Source organism: Oryx dammah, unplaced genomic scaffold, assembly GCF_014754425.2.
Source record: "Oryx dammah isolate SB20612 unplaced genomic scaffold, SCBI_Odam_1.1 HiC_scaffold_14, whole genome shotgun sequence".
Lineage (NCBI taxonomy): Eukaryota > Metazoa > Chordata > Mammalia > Artiodactyla > Bovidae > Oryx > Oryx dammah.
The window spans coordinates 37,994,464-38,000,747 of NW_024070198.1; the positions used below are offsets into that span (position 1 = coordinate 37,994,464).

The following is a 6,284-nucleotide window of genomic DNA, read 5'->3' on the forward strand; positions in this document are numbered from 1 at the left end:
GGGTTTGATCCCTGGGTCGGGAAGATCCCCTGAAGAAGGGCATGGCAACCCATTTCAGTATTCTTGCCTGGAGAAACCCCACGGACAGAGGAGCCTGGTGGCCTACAGTCCATAGGGTCGCAAAGAATAGGACCAGACTGATGGTGAAGGACAGGAAAGCCTGGCGTGCTGCAGACCATGGGGTCACAAAGAGTCGGACACGACTAAGTGACTGAACAGTAACAGGCACACACATCCCACGCACAGGTTTCTCATTCACCTATTAAAGGAATCACAGGTCTGAGGCTGGCAGAGGAGGTCTGAGATTTACCTCTTCACCTCCTTGGAACCCCCAGACACAGGAAGACAGATTTCATATAGGACACCCGGTTAAATTTGCATTTCAGATAAGCAATGAATAACTTCAGCATATTTCATGAAATATTTGGGGCATAATTACGCTTTAAAAAGTATTCAAATTTAAAAGTGTTCACATTTAATTCAAATTTAATGCATCCTGCATTTCTGTTTGATAAATATGGTAAAGCTACTCAAGCAGGGTCTTAAAATGTTTAAGTCTAGAATCTCTGAACTGCTTCCAGGGAGGGTCTTTATAAATGAGGAGAGAAAGATCAGAAAAACCATACTGTGGAATCATTTCAGCTATGTGAGGCTGGCAAAGGAATATCCAAATATATGGCACAAAAAAGCCTAATCAGGCACTTGATGCAAATTATACAAAATATTTTTCAAGGGTATATTAGCTTGCATAAAGCCCATTAGCACACTTAAATTAATTCTGTACTTGGCATAATAACACATCTACTCTCCCTTACTTGTTCCTCCCAGGGGAAATATTCGACCACTTCCGCCAGTCACCTGCTAGAATGCCCTGGTATCCCAACTGCCTGACAGTTATTGACTTTTGATGAATGACATAGCTCTCTCTTCTAGGCTATCACTGCTTTGTTTTCAAACCTCACTTAATTGTTCGATGATTTCTGATGTGGGTTTTTTTTTTTTTTTCCCTTTCCAGAGAAATAAATGCAAAGTGTTTATTCTCCAAAGGCCGTAAACAGAGCTTGCGGGTCTGGTTTCTATGACAACCCCACTTGATACAGCAAACCTAGATTATCTCTAATGACAGACATGAAGTTTAAATTGCACATTCTGAACAAACAGTGCTCTGCTGACCTTTTATTGAAAAATGGAATACAGGGTGATTAGCATAATGTGTTATATAAAAAGGAAAAACGTTGTATTTGCAGGCATTATGCACCAGCGATTAGCTGCACTGCTAGTCTTTAACAAACTGCTTGCCAGGATGGAGAGCTTGGGAAATTAAGATTTGCCATCTATCATTTTCAAATTCAGTAAAGTCTGCAGAGGTAATTGCACTAAACAGTTTTCAAATAACACATGCTGCTGTTTCTCTTACTTATTCAATTGAGTGGTTTAGCAGGGGAGTAAGAATAGAGAGAGAAATTTTACCCATTGCACACACAAAAAATAATAATTGTTGGCTCCAATAGCTATTCTGAAACATTCTCTGCCTCTTAAGCCTTTAATGTAATTCCTGTAGGAAACCTGGGGTCTTGTGTTTCTTGGCAGCAACCGACTAGAAACTGCTCGTTAGCAGTGTGGTGCAGTGGGGGGCCTGGGTTGGTTAACCAGAGACAGAGTCCAGGGGTGGCCTGCCCACTGGATACCTGGGACCAAGTTCTCTACCACCATCAGCTGCAAAAGGAAAGGCTAGAACGTTTGGGTGCTGGAGTAAGCCACCTGGTTCAAATCCTGGCTTGGCCTCTTACCTCCTTGGAAACTCAGGCAAGTCACCTGGCCTCTCCAAGACTTGGTCCTTTTGCTGTACAACAGGAATGATATTCAGTGGGAATTGGGTTCTAGTCATAGGACCCACTTCATGGGATCATTACGAGGATTAAAGAAAGCAGCATGTAGTAGGTTTGGGGCCAGTTCTCAGTGACCATCGAGTGCCTTCATTGCTCAGAGCTCAGGTTCTGCTTGTTTCTGCCGGAGTGTGTTCATAACAGCGCTTCTCCAAATAGTACTTCGGGCTCTAATGGGACACTGTGGAATATGGGAACAGAATTCACGTCTTCCTTCAACCACACCTGCTGAGCATCAGCTATTCAGGGATACATCGCTTATTACGACACAAACAGAATCTGACCCCGATGCTCAGCTGTATGACTTCGTGCCTGTCATTCAGCCTCAAAGAAGAAGTCATATTTATGTCACTTCATCCTCATAGCGGCTTCCCAGGTGGCTCAGTGGTAAAGAATCCACCTGCCAATGCAGGAAGCACAAGAGACACGGGTTCCATCCCTGGGTCAGGAAGATCCCCTGGAGAAGGAAATGGCGGCCCATTCCAGTATTCTTGCCTGGACAATCCTCATGGACCGAGGAGCCTGGTGGCCTTCAGTTCATGGGGTCACAAAAGAGTCGGACACGACTGAGAACAATCCTGGGGGAAGGAGAGCATTCTCATCATCTCCATTTCACATGTGTGAAAACTGAGGCTCAGAGCGATGACAAGGTGGCTGGGTGTGGCGCACTGGAGCTTGTCGCAGCACTTTAAGTGACAGACTTGCAAAGTTTCCCCAAGGCAGCTCTTTAAGTGCTGTGACAGTGCCTGCCCCCGGTGCTCTCACCTGCCCCGAGTCTTAAGAGGAAGGTGTTACAATAGCCCAGTGTCCTCGACCATCCCTGCAGGTCCATCCGGGGGCCCCGTGACCACTGAGCCTGCATCTCACCAGCTCGAGGCCGCCACCCTCAGGATCTCAGCCTCTTTGACCCTGGTTCCAGGTGTTCCTGGGGCTCCCATGGGCTCAGGCATGATCTCTGCTCACCTTACTCTACTCCAGACTCTTCAGTGCTGCCCACAAGCCCCTCCAGGGACACATCCCACCCTGCCCTGGCACTGGTATTCAGACACCATCTCCCAGGGCAGGAAATCTTCCAGGTACCCGTGGTGTTACCCCAGCCCTGGCAGTATCCAGGCTCAAGCGGCCCAGGGGCCCTCCTGACCAGGCCCACATTGTCCCCGGGGCCCCAAGCAGCACCACTTGAGCCCCACATCTTGCAAAGTTTCCCCAAGGCAGCCACTTCTGTTTCCTGCTTCATGGGACTCAGAGCCAGACCTTTGGGCAAAGGTAAGGGAGGCAAACGGGGTCCTCCCCACCACCCTAGTATCCCTCTCAGCCCCAGGCACCCAGCACCCAAATCTTGTCTCTCCTTCTTGGGCCAAGCAGAAAATAGCCCTCATGCAAATATGTATTTTTAATTTCCTGCCTGCCTAATGACCTCAAATCCAAACAGCCCCTGAGCAGCAAAACACAATGGCTGCACTATTATTATCCCCATTTCTCAGAGGAGACACCAGGCTCCGGAGGCCAGGTGGCTTGCCCGAGGTCACCCCAAGCTAATGGAGGGTGCAGCCAAGCCCTGCATCTCACGGGGCTGACACCAAGCCCAAACCCAATGTCTTCCCAGCCTGTCCCTGGATGCCAGGAGAAGCTAAAGTGCTCAAATTCCATACATGCACAGGAATCGGACAAACTTCGGAGTTTTCTGGGTCACCAACCATGCTTATTTTTATAGGCTCGGCCTCCTTTCAAAGCACAGGGTCTTACTTGCTCCAGCAATGGATTATCCCTCAGAACATAATTGCCAACAAGACCCAAATGACTGAATCTACAAAATGTTTCGATTCCAGAGAGCAGCTGCAGGTCATCAGAGATCCTGGCAGACCAGCTGTCACCAGCAGCTCGGACTAGAGCTCGTGTCCTCCCCAACTCTGTGAGCCCCACTCTCAGGCCACCAGTAGATCCCCCACCTCCTTCTTTGCAGTAGAGTCATCCATCTCCTCCCAACAGGTGAGAGGCACTGCTGGCCTCCTAGGTAACTCACTTACTCCTGCTTCTGCGAGCAGACCCTCCTTACTGCCCTGGAGAAAACTCTCCTCATTGCAGAGAAAACACCCGGTTTCTCCAGGAAGCTGGGACAGAGTCATACCTGGCGTTGGCCCAAGTTTGCCAGTTAGGATCCAGATGTACACAACTAGAGCCCCAAATCAGCCACTTCTGAAGCACAGCGGTCCTTTGACCCAGCAGACAGGATGTCCCTGAGATTCTGAAGCTGGAGAAGAAGCCATCACTGGCCTTTCTGGAGAGTGAAGGGGGCTGGGGTACACAGCACCAGCATCCACTCTGGCCGGTGTAAGAAGAGGCCTGGTCCCGGGCAGGAGGGAGAACCCAGGAGGACAGAGAGGGTGTCTGCCCCCCATTTCCAGGATAAAGCTTGTCCAAAGCCTGGAACCCCAAACAGAGTGTGGAAAAGGGGGAAATACGAACTTTACAGCAGAGAGCCCGGCAGGCAGCACAGAGGAAAAGCACATTGGTACCCTGAGCCCTTAGGTACGATGCACCGATAAGACTTCCTCTCTCCGGTCTTTGTTCCCAAATCCGTGAGATTAGTGTCCTCAGGAGAAAATGTCAGGTACACCCATGCTGACGGATGTTCTACGAAATAGCTGATAGCTTCTCTCAAATTTGTCCAGGTAATGAAAGGTAGAGAAAGATGGCAAAATCAGTCACAGACTGGAGGAGACCCATGATGACTATAAATAAAAACATGCAATGACCGAAAGCAAACTAGGATCCTGGATTGGATCCTAAAAAGGAAAAACGGACTCAGTGGGTAAAACTGGGGAAATCTGAATGAAGTCTATAGTTTCATTAGTAACACTATGAAGAAATAGTAACACTATTTCTTAGGTTTGGTAAATGCACTGTGTGCACATAAGATGTTCACACAAGACTCAACGGGAACACACAGGAAAGTTGTATTATCTTTCCAAATCTTGGGTAAATCTAAAACCATTTCCAAATTAAAAGTTTTAAAAATAAACCCCCCTTGGGACTTCTCTGGTGGTCCAGTGGTTAAGAATCCGCCTTCTTTCAGAAATCAAGAAAAGCCATGAAATGGAAAAGAAACCCCTTAAGGATTTGCTTTACAAGAAGCAGGAATCACTGGAGAAACAAAATCAATGATCTTAAGAGTGAAAATGATGCTTTAAATGAAAAGTTGAAATCAGAAGAACAGAAAAGAATATCCGGAGAGAAAGCAAATTTAAAAAATCCCTCAGATCATGTATGTGGAGCAAGAGTTAGAAAGCCTGAAAGCTGTGTTGGAGATCAAGAATGAGAGGCTGTGCCAACAGGATGTCAAGTGAATGAAGATGGAGAAACTGGTGGACGATAACACAGCACTGGTGGACAAACTGAAGCAATTCCAGCAGGAGCGTGAAGAATTCACAGCTCGGATGGACGAGCACATGGCAGCTTCCAGGCAACTTTCCACGGAGCAGGCGGTCCTGCAGGAGTCGCTGGAGAAGGAGTGCAAGGGCAACAAGCGCCTCTCCCTGGAGAATGAGGATCTGCTCTGGAAGCTCCACAACGGGACCCCATGCAGCCCCAAGAGGTCCCCCACGTCCCCCGCCATCCCCTTCCAGTCACCTCGGAACTCGGGCTCCTTCCCCAGCCCCAGCATGTCTCATTCAGATGACCTTCCTGGGAGCTAGAGGCAGACTGACGGAGCCTCTGCAGGACTGACCCCGCCTGCAACTGCACACCGCCTGCCCTAGAAGTGGGAAGTCAGGGCCCCAACCGGCTCCTTCTGTGTGGGACCGGACTCCAGAGGAAGGTTTCCGACCCGGTCCAAAGATGCTATGGGAACGGATCTACACGGACTCTGTTGCACAAAGCACTTACAGAACGGGAAAACTTTGATCATTGCCTTTTTCACCTATGGGTAAAGGGGAAAACTCTCAGGGCCGGTTAAGATAAAGATTTATATAACATTTGTAACCTTATATAACCTTTGTATTTTATATAACCTTCACCACAGGGGGCGGGGGGAGAAAGAATCCGCCTTCCAATGCAGGGGATGCAGACTCAATCTCTGGTCAGGGATCTAAGCTCCTACACGCCACAGAGCAACTAAGCCAGCGTGCACAACTAGAGAGTCCTGGGCTCTGCAAGAAAGTCACCGAAATTGTCCCTTTTCCTGCCGCCTTCCTGTCCCGGCTGTTCTGTTCTTTGTCCCTCGCCAACCCAACCTACCCGTCCTCATCTGTTGATTGCACTTTCCTGTCCCTTCTCCCATAGAGAATGGAGCCCATCTTTGCAGGGAGAGACAAGGCCCCCCATCTTAGGAGGCTGAGCTCACTCCCCAGGCTGGCCGGTCAGTCACCCCCTCCACCTGGCTTCGAGCATTGGTTCAGA

General features: G+C 48.8%; 1 pseudogene; it reads left to right on the forward strand.

Moving 5' to 3' along the window:
* The first annotated feature begins 4,961 nt into the window (after positions 1–4,961).
* LOC120873644 lies at positions 4,962–5,581 on the forward strand (annotated as a pseudogene).
* The last annotated feature ends 703 nt before the right edge of the window (positions 5,582–6,284 follow it).